Source organism: Galeopterus variegatus, unplaced genomic scaffold (genome assembly GCF_000696425.1).
Source record: "Galeopterus variegatus unplaced genomic scaffold, G_variegatus-3.0.2 Scaffold1746, whole genome shotgun sequence".
In the NCBI taxonomy this organism is placed as follows: Eukaryota; Metazoa; Chordata; class Mammalia; order Dermoptera; family Cynocephalidae; genus Galeopterus; species Galeopterus variegatus.
This window is the reverse complement of record NW_007727857.1, coordinates 229712-243843: the sequence shown is the minus strand read 5'-3', so window position 1 is coordinate 243843 and position 14132 is coordinate 229712. Positions and strand designations below refer to the sequence as shown.

Here is a 14132-nt window from a genome sequence, read left to right as displayed (position 1 = left end):
GGCGGGGCGGGGAGGGAGGGGGAGGGGGGAGGGAAAAACCAGGGGTCACTGGGTAGGGAGAAGCCGGGCTCTGGAGCAGATGCCTGGCGAACAATGGGGCTTTTGAAGGGGATGCAGGAGGAAGTGTGGCGCGCGCTTTGTATTGCCTCCTCCGCATTGCAGGTTGGAATCGGGCAGCTAAATTTTAATGAAGTGCATTCCAAAGTGTGCTCGTCAGCCTGGGCTTTGGGAGCGAGGGGCTCGGCTGAATGGGGACTGGAGGTGGGAGGGGGAGGGGGCCGGCGAAATGAGTTCCTGATGGATGGTAGAGGAGGAGATGAAAGCCTGCTCAGTGTGGAGGGCAGGGGAAGGGAGGGGGGAAAAATCAATGCGTCCCCGTGCATATTAATAGGCTCCAGCAGGTGTTGGTAAATGTATGTTGCTGCATTGTTCCGGCGGCGCCCGGGCTGGGGAAGGCGGGGGAGAGGGGGAGCGGCTTCTCCAGGCGGCCCTAGTGGGCAAATGCCTCTGCACTTTGGAGGGCTTTGCAGCTCCCAGGAAAATAAGGAAGGGGAGAACTGCGATCCCCCCTCCCCTTTTCCCCATTTTTCAAAGGAAGGATGTACATGCAGAAGGCTTTTTAAGTTTGCTTCCTGGAAATTAGCATGTGTATATCAGAGCACTGTCTTATTAGGTAAGATATGCATGTCTGTGGGCATCAGAAAATAGAAAGCGGAATCTAGAGTCTGGCTTGCTGAGTGCTTGGGAGCTGGAAGGCTATTCTCCCTATCTGGTTCGTGGAAGTGAATGGGCCAAGCCAGGAAAGCTGGGGGATTTTTAAAGAGGCTGGAGGGCTATCTCTTCCTGCCTCTTCCCATGTCCTAAATCTAATTGACCTGGGTACCAGAGGGCAGTGGAGTGTGCAGGGAAGCTGTCTTGTCCATGGTGTTGGTACACAGACTTTGCCTCACACACAAAGGGAGTGGATTTGTGCCTGAACTAGATTGAGAGTACATGTAGTTTGTTTATAGGGATTAGGTGTGTAGTGCCTGTTTCTTTTTCCCAGAGTTTACCATGCCCAGAGCCCTATCAATTGAGAATCATTTAGAAGACTGCTTATCATTTAGAAGTGTGCTGGCCAGATAACCCTTCCTGGTTTTTGTTGTTTATTTGTTTTACTACTCCTCTTGAACAAGTATTCAATGCTTTCAAAAGGTTCAGACATATTTGTTGGGGGTTCACATAAAACTGGAAGCTTTTGCATGAGGACCTTGTGACTTTGTATTGAGAACGTGTAAGTGTGGGTGTATATACAATGCATATAAACTATATATCTATGCACATGGTGACCCACAGAATGACATATTGTCTTTTGGGTTCTGGGAAAAAGAATGCATTTCTTAGTTGAAAAAAGATTGTCTTTTATCATCTGTAAGGCTAATACCTTACAAAAAGCATAAATTGGTTTTTTATGATAACTTTGGAAGCCTGTATTGATTGGGTATGCTTTCAGATTCTTTTCATGATTTAACTTGCACTGTAACTCGTCAACAAGGCACAGCTCATCACTTGCCAATGAATTTTAGTGCTGTTGAAAGCTTTAACAGATTAATAGCATCAACAGAGACTTGGTTCCTCCATTTCTCAACTGAACAAACAGAAGCAGTCTGCCCTCGCCTCTCAGTGCCTTTCTTCTCTTGGCTTTGGGAAAGGGGATAGGGCAGAGGGAAAGAGTTCCTGCTGCAGACAGTCATCTTTAACCTCCCCCACCCAACCTCACCTGACTGAGTTAAATGCAGAAGACTACCAGTTTGCTTTCCTATGTAGTTTTTTTCTTAGGCTGCATATTTCAAGTTGTATTTCTGTGGCAGTGTTTTTAAAAAATGTTTGAGCTTTGGTGTTTGGACTTGTGTTTGTACTAGAGAGACATGAAATCGATCTGTTATTCTTTTCACTTGATTATGGCTCTTAAATTTGTCTGTTATTACCTTTAGATTTGAGACTTACCTGCTGGTCCTTGCTGAGCAAAATTATGGGCTGTTGTGTTTATGATGGACCTCCCCCAGGGGGGACTAGAGCCTCACTGCCTCTTCAGTTAACTGTGGCCAGAAGAAGCAATTTGTGATGAGGCCCATGGTGTGTGCACTGGATCTATCATCCTGTTGAGTCCAGGTTTTCTAAAAATTTGCAGATAACAATTTGACATGGGCTTAATTAACAGAAGGGAGCTCCTTGAACCACTATATATTTTCTATATCTAGTATTGTTTTTGTGATAGACAGTTTTGTATCTTTGACATTCTTAGGTATAAGATTAATGGCACTGAAGAAGTAATGAGTAGCTGACATTACTAAAGCATGTCTAGCAGAGGCTTCTGATGAGACACTCCCTCTTCTTTCCTTTTGGCGTATGGATGGGGGTAGAGTAGAGGAAAAAGAGGAAAGAGAAAGAATGAGATCTCCATATTTACAAAGGAGCCAAGCACCGTGATTAATTGACACCAGTTATTGAAAAACTGAATTGTAGTTTCTTTTTGACCCTGTACTGTGTCCTATAAAACAGATAATATGATGACAATTGAGGCTGCCTATTTAACGATTCTAATAAGTATATAGACCCATGTGTTTTTCTGATGTTGGCTTATTAGACTTGATGTAGGGAATAGAATCATAATATGATGACAATTGAGGCTGCCTATTTAACGATTCTAATAAGTATATAGACCCATGTGCTTTTCTGATGTTGGCTTATTAGACTTGATGTAGGGAATAGAATTTGGAAAACTTCTATAACTAAAGGTAAAAGGATTTCCAAAGTTAAAAGTAAGTATAGCGAGGACAATACTAGAAAAAGCTGAATCAACTCCTCCCCCAGACCATCCTCAATTTTTTTTTTTTCTTTGCAGCTGTATTTTCATGGCAAAATCCAGTTTGGTAATCACCATTTTCTCAGTATGTTTGTTTCTTCCTTTTTTTAAAAAACATCTCTTATGTTGGTAACCAGACCTCAAATATTTGAATGTAAGCATGTCCCTTGCAGTCACACTGACACGCCCTGGCACCAGAAAAACTGTCATAGCATTTTTTGAGAAGTCTGTTAGGAAGAAAAGGCAACAAAGCCAGCCATCAGTTTGGGAACTCTGCTGATTTCTGTCTAATAGCAGATCTGCTCTTGATGACTTTTAGGCATTCGAAGTGTTCTGGACATTAAATGCAAATACCTTGGCTTCCTTTGCTTCCCAGATTGTTACCAAGTTTCTGCCATTGTTGGCCTCCAGCACATCTACATGATTAATTTGGGATGTCCACAGCCAGGAAAATTATGCCTAAACAGTGCCTCTGAATAGTTTGCTATGCTGTTGTTCACTGTTAGCCTATTTGACAAATGGTTCCATATTGATAAAAATAGCACTAAATCTGTTTGCTTCCCAATGGTCTAATGAGTTGATGACTAAATGCATGCAGATATCTTCCCCCCGCAGCCCCCAACACAATCTTTGAGCTGCTGGTACTGATTTTTATTCCTTCTTCCAGTGAGGTTGACATCCTTAAAGTTGGAATAAGCTGTCAGATTCAAGAATAGAAACAGAATGGAGAAAATATAACCTAACTTTTACTAAGATATTTGAGAGGATCTTAAGCGTGAGAGTAAAGGGGAGGTTGTGGGCTTGAAAATGACTCACTAGGCTGAACATTCTTGAATGAAAAGATTTTAGAAGTTTTAATGTTTGCGGTATCTGACATGAGAGGGCAAGAAAAAGCATATTGCGTTTAATTTCATTCTGTGAGGTTTAACATTCTTGTTTGTGGAGGTTTTTGCTATATCCGAGTTCTAAGCACAATCCTTAGCACGTAGATGTTCAGTGAATACTTGAGTGAGTGAACACATCAGGAACTTTGACCAGTCATTACAAAGTCTGAGCTGTTTCCCAGAGTGCTGTTGGCTGTTATCAAAGCAAAGCAGAAAGGTACAATTCCATGCAAAAAGGTACAGTTCCATGAGAAATCCTCTTAGAAATAGAGAAAAGGAGCACAATTTCCCTTGTATTTAATGATGTGTATTTTCCCCCACAAACCAGATAGTTTATCTTGTATTCTGCTAGAAATAAAAATAAGCATTTAGATTTCTGCTGTTTAAATTGATCTTTTTGTTTTGTTTTTGGCTGCTGGCCAGCATGGGGTTCTGAACCCTTGACCTTGGTGTATATAACACTGCACTCCAACCAACTGAGCTAACCCATTGATCTTAAATGTTGATGCTGCTCTCCTAATTAGAGAATCTCCTTTTCCTCCTACCTTTTACACTCTAGTAGGCCTTGGGTCTGAATTATCACATTGGGTATATTTCTTTGCCACAGTAAAGATTAGATCAGTAGGAATCTACAAATTTGACAACAACTATATGAAATAACTTGCCTATAAGACAGTAAGTACCATAATTTTCTAATTAATTGTGGAGCAGTGCCAAAGAGAGATGCTTTAAAAATACATGATTATAGATAGAGACCTGAAAGGGAAGCAAAAAAGTCTAAACATTCAACTCCTTTTTATGAGGCTTAACACTTCCTTTTATGGAGGCTTCCTTTTCTAGTTTTTTGGACCCTTTAGTTCACTACTTATATTTTTACATGGAGGTGATTTTGTATTGGCAATAACTTACTTTATAAAAATTTGAGTGCCTACTGTGTGGCAGGCACTTGGGATAATAGCACAGTGAATAAAGCAGACAAAATCCCCCTGCCCTCCTGGAGCTTGTATTAGAACCCATGTTAATTTAGTCCTAATAAGACCAGGGAATAAGGAATAAGGTAAAAATGACTAGTTAAAATGAAATTTTTCAGTTGTAAGAAGTTTGTTCCTAAAAATTATTGTACTTGACCAAATAGAAGGAGGCTCGATTGCTTGCAAAGAAGTCAAGCACAATAGAACAATTCCACTGTATATTAAATTACATACTAGCCCTCATTTTTTCCTCAGTCTCACTCCCCAAAAGTAACTGTTACACTGTATATATGTGTATGTGTGTATACATACATACATGTACTATATATGTGTATATGCGCGTGCGCACACACGCACACACACACACATGCACAAAAGGCTACTTCAAAAAGTTCATAGAGGGCCGAGCCTGTGGTGCACTCGGGAGAGTGCGGCGCTAGAAGCACAGCAGTGCTCTTGCCGCGGGTTCGGATCCTATATAGGGATGGCCGGTCCGCTCACTGGCTGAGCGCAGTGAGGCCGGTCTCAAAAAGGACCAAAAAAAAAAAAAAGTTCATAGAAAAATTGAATTTCAAAATCATGCAAATCTTTCAATGGACTTTCTGAAGACTGCTTGTGTGTGTGTGTGTGTGTGTGTGTGTGTGTGTGTGTACATATATGTGTATACATATATGTGTATATGTATATATGTATGTGTATATATGAATATGTTTTGTTTTGATGTTTCCCTCTTAACATTTCTGCATAAATATATTCACACACAGCTTTTTTTTTCTTCTTTCGAAGAGAGTGGTATCACACTGTACATCCTGTTCAATCAGTAAGTCACTTTTTTATCCACCTGAAATTGACATGTTAATATTGTAATACAAATATTTCTATCTAATTCTTAATAACAATTATCTGGTGTCCCCAAAATATGAGAATAGGGTGGTATAATTTATTTAACCATTACACTGATGGTGAGATTTTAGGTTGTTCCTATTTTTTCAGTATTACTAGCAATACCAGAATACCATCTTTGCACATGAGAATAGGGTGGTATAATTTATTTAACCATTACACTGATGGTGAGATTTTAGGTTGTTCTATTTTTTCAGTATTACTAGCAATACCAGAATACCATCTTTGCATACTAGTTCAGCTTGGTTTTTCTTATTGTCATTATATTTGGGCAACTTTCCACATCGGTACAAGCGTGCCTACTTCATTCTTTCTAACAATAACTGGAACTTACATTTAGTAGGTTGCTATGTGCTAGGGCTGGCTGATTTAGTCTTCACAAAAACCTCTGAGATATGTTTATTCATTCAGCAAATAATCATTTAACAACTTTTATGTGCTAGGAACTGTTCCTGGTGCTTGGGATATATGATCAACCAAAACAGTTAAAGATTCCTCATAGGGTGGATGTTCTAGTCAGGGGAGATAGACAATAAACCATAGACGTAATAAATAAGTCCATTATTTAGTACATTAGAAGGTGGTAAGTGATATGGGGGTGGGAAGGGGAAGCACAGCAGAGTGAGAGGGTCAAGAGTGTGGAGATTGGGCATGTTATAATTTTAAATAGGGTTGTCAAAATGGTAGGATAGACCTCACCAGGAAGGTAACATTCAAGCAGAAGCTTGAATGAGTAAGGGAAGGAGTCAGTGCCTGTCTGAGTGAAGGCCAATCCAGTGCAAAGCCCTGTGGCAGAAGTGGTACCTGCATTTTCTAAGGAACAGCAAGGAGGCCGGAGAGGCTGGAATAGAGAGAGCAAGGGTAGAAGTATGGGAGGAGAGGTAAGAGTGTAAGGGAGAACAGACAGATCATGCTGGACATATTAGACCATAACCGCACTACTCAGAGTGAAATATGAGCCATTGCAGGGTCTTGATCAGAGCAATGGCATGCTCTCAATTAACATTTGTAGGTAATGTGTCAAAGTTGTCTGGAGGAGTGGAAGCAGAGAGCTCAGCGAGGAAGCTGTTATTGTAATCCTGGTGTGAAATGAGGGTGGCCAGACCAGAGTAATAGCGGTAGAGGTATACACCGTGGTTGGGTATATATTGAAAGTAGACTCAACAGGACTGCCTGATGGAACAGATAAAGGGTGTAAGAAAATGAAGTTGACATTTGCTGGATGGGAGAGGCTGGAGGTGGGTCAAGATCTCCTTTGTTTAAGATCAGGAGTTTCATTCTGGACTTAATGAACCTGAGAAGTTCATAGAAGAGGGCTGTCAGGAGGGCAGTGGTCAAAGTGTGTGGATTCACAGAGAACTTTGTTGTATAATGATTTAGGCCATGATTCTCCGGTTTTTGAAGTTAGAAACAATGCTGAAAGGAACATTCTTGCACACATAGCTTTGTGCCCAATTGTGAATCTTTCTGTTAGTTAAACTCTTAAAAGTGGCATCACTGAGTTAAAGAGAATATACATTTTAGGATTAGAAATACTTCCAAATGAATAGACTAAAATAATTGCATAATTTACATTCCATCAACGTGTGCAAGAGTATTCATTTCCCTTCATCTTTTCCAAAACTGAATATAATCAGTCTTTTAAGTTTTGCCAGTTTGATAGATGAGAAGTCACATACTTTTTATAACATTTACTATGAGCTCACATGTCTTCTAGCCTCAGAGGCTCTGGCCATGTTCTGGAAGATATAAGAATTTGCTATGCTTTGTGAAGATTTGCCTACCGTGGGCACAGTGGTGATGTGATGTAGGTCATATTTTGTAGGACAAACTAATTGCTTGAGGACTTAGCTATCTGCAAGAGGATGTAACATATTCAGCATTGTTCAAGCAGCTAATTAAAGACTAATGGAGAGACAGTTAAGTAGCATTTTTAAAGTACATCTCCTTTAAAAGGGAAAATTTTGAATTATATCATCCTCAGAAAGAACAGTTCATTCCGACATTTGGACAAGTTTTAATAGCAAGTGTTGAATTAAAATAGTTGGTGCAACCAAAGTAGTTAAAGTGCTGAGTGAATTCAGATTTCTTTAAGGTTATACAAGATCAAATGAGCACCAAGTATGGAACTTTTACTAATTAATCAAACAAATAATTGTTATGACCCAATTATGAGCTAGATATTAAGCTGGGTCCTGAAAACACAAAGATGTACAAAACACAGCTGCCTTTACCCACAGAGAGGGTACAGTGGAGGTGTTCGTAGGAGACACATATATGGACAGTGATGGTCCACCATGGTAGGGGCTGTAAAGAAATATGTAAAGGTGTTTGAACAGAGAGGGCTGGTCTGACACTGACTAGAATTTAGGTCAGGGAATGTTTCATGGAAGAGGTGACACTGGTGATGTGTTTTAAAGGACAAAAAGGAGTTTGCCAGATGGATAACTGGAGACATTCCAGGAAGAGAACCCCAGTGTGCACAAATAAAGGTATAAAAGGTTGGTGTTTCTGGGAAGATCAAGTCATTGGTTGTCAAACGTGGTTGGAAGAGTTATGAGGGACATGTGGGAGAAAGACACAGAGACACTTGTATGTCCTGCCATGCACAAATAAAGGTATAAAAGGTTGGTGTTTCTGGGAAGATCAAGTCATTGGTTGTCAAACATGTGGTTGGAAGAGTTATGAGGGACATGTGGGAGAAAGACACAGAGACACTTGTATGTCCTGCCGAGGAACCTGGAACTTATCCTAAAGACAATGGGAATCTTAGAAGAGTTCAGGCAGGAGAACATGGTCCTATTTCTGTTTTGAAAACCACTCTGGCAGCTAACTAAGGCAGGAGTCATCAAACTGTGTTCCTCAGACCAAATTTGGCCAACTGCCTGTTTTTGTAAATAAAGTTTTATTGGAACAATTAGTTAATGTATTTTTTATGGATGCTCTTGTGCTACAGTGGTAGTGTTGAGTAGTTGTGGTGGGGACTGGATAGCCTCTAAACCTAAACTATTCACTATCTGGCTTTTTACAGAAAAAGTTTGTCAGCCCTTGATTTGGAATATGAAATTAATGCAGGGCCAACAAGGACGCTATAGCCAAAGTGAAAGCCCAAGTTAAGGCAGGGAGGGTAGGGGAAAGACCCGAGAAGTGTTTAGGAGAGAGAGCTTAAATGACTTAGTGAGCAAAGGAATGGGAGATGCAAGGGAGAGTGAGGAATTCACGGTGACATGCGTGGTCCTGGGAGGAGTGACCAGGTAGACTGGAAGGTCATGAGAGACATCTCAGTGGAGATATTTAGCAGAGTGTGGGATATATGAGTCTAAGGGTGGCATAACTGGGTATTCAAAATGGCAATTTTAGGTTTGGAACTGTTTTCATAGTATCTTGGTAATACATGAAAGTCCAGAAGCACCTGTTCCACTGCCCATCCTAATAGCCTGTTCTGGCAATGAATCCCCATCTGTACCACTTTTAGTCTTTCTTGACCATTCGAGGCTCAGCTTCATGTCCACACACTTCAAGGGAGCCATCCCTGCACACTAAAAGCCGGGCCCTCTGGCCTATCCCTGCTCTCAACCCTTATGCAACATCGTTGGAAACGCTTTGCTGTCTAGATAGTTCTCTTCTCAAGCAAACGTTTATTTCCCTCTCTAGAATATAAGTTTAAGTTCAGTGTCTCATACATTTTTTTGTGTGCCTACCAGGGTCTACCGTGAAATTCCAATTTAGATGTATAAATATTGATTTCTTAATTTCAGAACCTGACAGTCAAGTGATGGAGCAGGGCAGACTTATCCTGCCTGTGCTATCATTCATCTGTTTGTTCAACAAAAATATACTGCCAAGAACTTTGCTAGGTACCAAGGATGCAATAATGAAGAATTCTTGCCCTCAGGGAACTTATATTTTAGTAGAGGATGACAGACAATCCCTTCTATACTTTTCTAATTCCTAGAACTATAGAGCCTAACATTGCAAGAGAACTCTGAGATTTTTTGTTCAGCCCTCTCATTTTACAAATGTTTAAACTGTATAGAGACAGAACTTGAACTGCCCATGTCACCAATAGAGTGGCTTAATCCATGTTACCCAGATTGAACAATATGATTCGATTTACACCAAAGAGCATAGTCATTTATTGTTTTAATGTGCCTTTTACATACAGGGAGTAGTTTGTCTTCTTTACTTTGGTCAGTGTGGATTCTGAAGGCTGCATTTTTTTCTTACTCTTTTCTTATTTTGTTTTAAGTTTTAAAAATTTTTAAAAATTTTTTCTTGTAAAATAGTTGATTGTACGTATCTGTGGGGTACAGAGTTGAATATCAATACCTGTGTACAGTATGCGATGCTCACATCAGGATAATTTGTATATTCATCATTATATAATGTAATAGTTTTTTGTGGCCCCTTTACTGATTCCTCCCTTATCTCCCTTCTTTTTCTCCCTTTCCCACCTCTGGTAACCTGTTCTGTTCTTTCTTTTTTAAAGTTCAACATACTATTGTTGTGATTCATGTTAAGTGAAATAAGCCAGGCACAGAAAGAGAAATACCACGTTGTCACTCATAAATGGGAGCTCAAAAATAAACAAAAACAACAAAAAAAACCCAGCAGTTTTTCTTTTTGTTATTAATACAACCCTACCAGAGTTGCCTTTTATTGCAAAAGTTCTGCCTTGATGGGGTAAAACTTAGGGATCAATGCTTCACCCTTAGTCCACATTCTTATCTCATAGAACATGCTGCTGTGTTCTTGAAAACTGACATGGAAAATGAAGGAACACAGAGTTTCTGGCAGTTTCCCATTTTCATTGTTACAGGAGTTGAAAGCATCAATTTTCATTTCATGCTCTGAATTGCTTGTAATATGGGTTTTTTTAGTGAGTCTTTGGTAGGCAGATGAGCCGGAGCATTGAGGCTGTTCAGGAAAGGAGCCTCTAAGGGAAGTGAGAGAATAGGCTCTAGAGCCTCGGGGAAAGAAGGAAACATGTGCTGGAGAATTGAGATCTTGATGTATGGTTCCCCCAGTACTGGGAAGGTGAGCTTCTCTCAGGCTTGCCAGACACTTTGTACAATTTCTCCCTGATCGAGTGCTTCGGTTCGGTTTCTTTGTGTTGTAATATGAAATGCAAAGAAGTGGAGAGAGGGCGTGGTTAATATTCCAATGACAGTAAAAAAGCAGCAAGGTTTTGGGCCCAGCAGTATCTCACTGGGAACATCAAAAGATATCAAAAGGACTTTGACCCCAGTCTTTGTAGCAAAGCACTGACCCAGCAGTAGATTAGGATGGAACTCCCAGAGCAATTGGCCAGGTTGTTTTTCTGTTGCTTCTTGATGGGAAAGCAGCAAGCCTTTGGGAAATTGCAGCTTCTCTGTAAAGATACGTTCTCTGCAGCAGCTTTGTGACTTATTACAGGCTGAGGAGAAACTTGCATCCCCCATCCCAGAAGCTTTCCTGCACTGAGTTTGCATTTTTGTTTGCATTTTGCAAAATGCAGAATGAAGGTGTTGGAGTGAACCGTTCTGCTTGCCAAACAGTGAGAAGGTGTTAAAAAAAGTCTGTTACTTGCTAGTTGGAATATATGTCCCAACATTTTGTCATTAAGAAAAGTTCTTGTAGTTTTGGATGGCTCTCATCTAGGTGAATTTTTGGTAATTTTGTGTATTTTTGAGAAGTGTTTAATTTCTAATGTTAAAAAATCACAATTTTTTGAAGTGAAACTTACTTTTAAAATTTACCTACAATACAAGTCACTCTTTCTGGTATACAGTACTCTTGAGTTTTGACAATTGCATCATGTAACCACCACATTCAATATAGTACTATCACCCCTGAAAATTCTTTCCTGCTGTTTCTTTGTAGTCGAACAACCACACATATTTTCTGTTCCTAATAATTTCACTTTTTTCTGAATGTCATATAAATGGAATAACCAAATATAAAGGTTTGGGATTTAGCTTCTTTCAGTGAAATAGATTTAGAGTTTATCCATACTATTGCTTACATCCTTTATGTTCCTCCTTCATTTTATTCCTGTGTATTATTCTATTGTATGGCTGTACCACAGTACAGGTTGAGTATCTCTTATCTGAAATGCTTGGGGAAAAAAGTGTTTCAGATTTTGGAATTTTTTGGATTTTGGAATATTTGTAGAATACATATCAGTTGAGCATCCCTATTCTGAACATAAGAAATCCAAAATGCTCTAATAAGCATTTCATTTGAGCATCATGTTGGTATTCAAAAAATTTTAGATGTTAGTGGCTGGCTGGTTTGGTGAATAGGTTAGAGTGAGGTGTTATAACAACAAGGTCAAGGGTTTAAATCCCTGGACTGCCCAGCCAGCCAAAAAAAAAAAAAAAAGTTTTAGATTTTGGAGCATTTCAGATTCTTGGATTACAGCAGGATGACATCTTATTTTTCAACATTAAGCTTGTGATATAGGGGTTGGACAGATCTGGGTTTACATTCTGGCTCTGTCATTGACTTTCTGGATGACCTTGGCAAATCATTTAAGGTTCAGTTACCTCATCTGTAAATAGTCTTAATGCCTAATTGCTGATGGTTATATGGATTAAATGAGTGCCTTGCATAGAACCTGACAAATTATTGGAGGCATTCACTAAATGATAGTTCTTATTACAAATCAGCAAGTATTTCTTACTTAAGTGAATTAATTTAGCCTTCTTCACAATGTTTGCCTTCCTCATGATGGGTGTTCCTCACAATGTCATATTGCTGAAGTCAGGTCCTTGTTGGGTTTAGGTAACATTGTAGCACAGTATCTACCATGAAAGGCTTTAGTGAACTGGTCCAACGGGTTAAATGAATGAAGTAAGGACCAGTACTGTTTATGCTTGACTCAGCAAGAATATCACAAATGTGGTTTTGTTAGGCATTGTGTTTGTTGAGTTGTCTTTATTACATTTTTCATTTATTTTAGTGCCTGTAGTCCTTGATATCTTTGATACCTTTTTAACACACCCTTCAAATTTATTGTTAGCGAGGCTGAGGGCATAAGGATTTGGGGTTGTGATGTGCTTGTTTACTTCTCTCTGCGTTTATATGCTTTTTCGAAGGTCAAAAGGGCTGTGACCTGTGACTTCATTCTTAGGTTCCTCCTCCGCTTGAATGTGATTTCTGTGAATAATTGCAGAGTAAATCAGTGGCTTCCCAGCTCTGTGCCCAAACACTCTGATCAGTCAGGTCTTCTAAGGCTGCTGCCAGTTTTTTCTTGGCTGTTTTCGGGATAGTGGGTATGTTGTAGGCTGTTCTTTTCTTTCTCCAAGAAACTGGGCCAGTAGATAAGAGCATGGACTCATAACCTGACCCCATTTTTAAGAAATCGCTGACTTTGGCAGGATACTCTCAGATCCTCACCAATTCTAGCATTGTCCTCCTGAAAACCATTATTCCAACTGGTCTCTGCTGAATCAGCTGTTAGAACTAGGCCAGAAAAGTTCATTCTGTAGGCTGGGCAATACTTGAAACCAACCTTCCACTGAAAGGCAGAAAGTTAACTTCAAGCTGGTTTGCCTTTTTTTTTTTTGGCAAATGTAGCTTTTTGAGGCCATGAGTAATGGAAATAGGGGTAGAGAATGTCAGAGTCTGGATGCTCTGTGATGTGTTAATTATTATTTTATGTTTCATCTAGCTACGAACTTCACACCACTGTTGCTGTGGAAAATTCTCCAGACTGAACTGCTTTTCATATTCTGGTGATCCATTTTACCTTTGAGAGGCTAGTAGAAGCAATAATCTCACCTTCAAGGAGAAAAATGACAGAGCTTTTCATGGTACCGATTTTTCAAAGCAAGTCTCCTCTGATGAATTACCACCTAACCTGGATGCGTTTTTAGTTCCTCTTTATTACGAACTTGGTTAGAACATTCCTTTGAGTCCTTAAAGAGCCATGTTCTTAAGCCTCATCTCAGTTATACCTATTAGAACACAATTAAGCTGGCCCACAGGGTGCAATTATAAAGAGAAGGTAAACGCACTTGAACTTTGTCTTGCCACAAACCTCCTTTCTGTTGCTGTTCAGTTTATCTGTTGTTGTTGGAATAGCTGTTTCAAAAAACCTTGCAGGCAGCACACATTTTCTCTGTTATCAGTAAGAGCTGGTATTGGAATTCAATGAAATGGGTTCTAGTTAGAGGTCAGAGAAACACACATTATTTGTGAGTAACAGAGACAAACTAACTCTGCAGCCCTTCCCACTGTTACATTGCCTCATTTAACTATTTCACAAGAAACATTACTTGGAGCTGAAAATAATGGAAGTGATGTCATTATAGGCTAGAAGATATTTTAAAATCGTTTCTCAGATCTTTAAGTAGTATGAATCCAAGGGCAGCAATAGCATCCTGAAAGAGAAGGTACCTGACATCTAGACTCACTCTGTTCAGGTCAGCAGCCACTAGCCACATGTGACTGTTGAAGCTTTTAAGATATGCTGTCCATGCAAAATAGCCCCAGACTTTGGAGACTTAATATGAAAAAAAAAAGAAGGCAAAATATCTTACTAAT

General features: G+C 39.7%; 1 protein-coding gene across 4 annotated transcripts in view; it reads left to right on the top strand.

The window, feature by feature from the left end:
- Nucleotides 1-14132, top strand: part of MAGI1 (membrane associated guanylate kinase, WW and PDZ domain containing 1) — a 240122-nt gene that overhangs the window by 25085 nt on the left and 200905 nt on the right. The window lies entirely within an intron of this gene.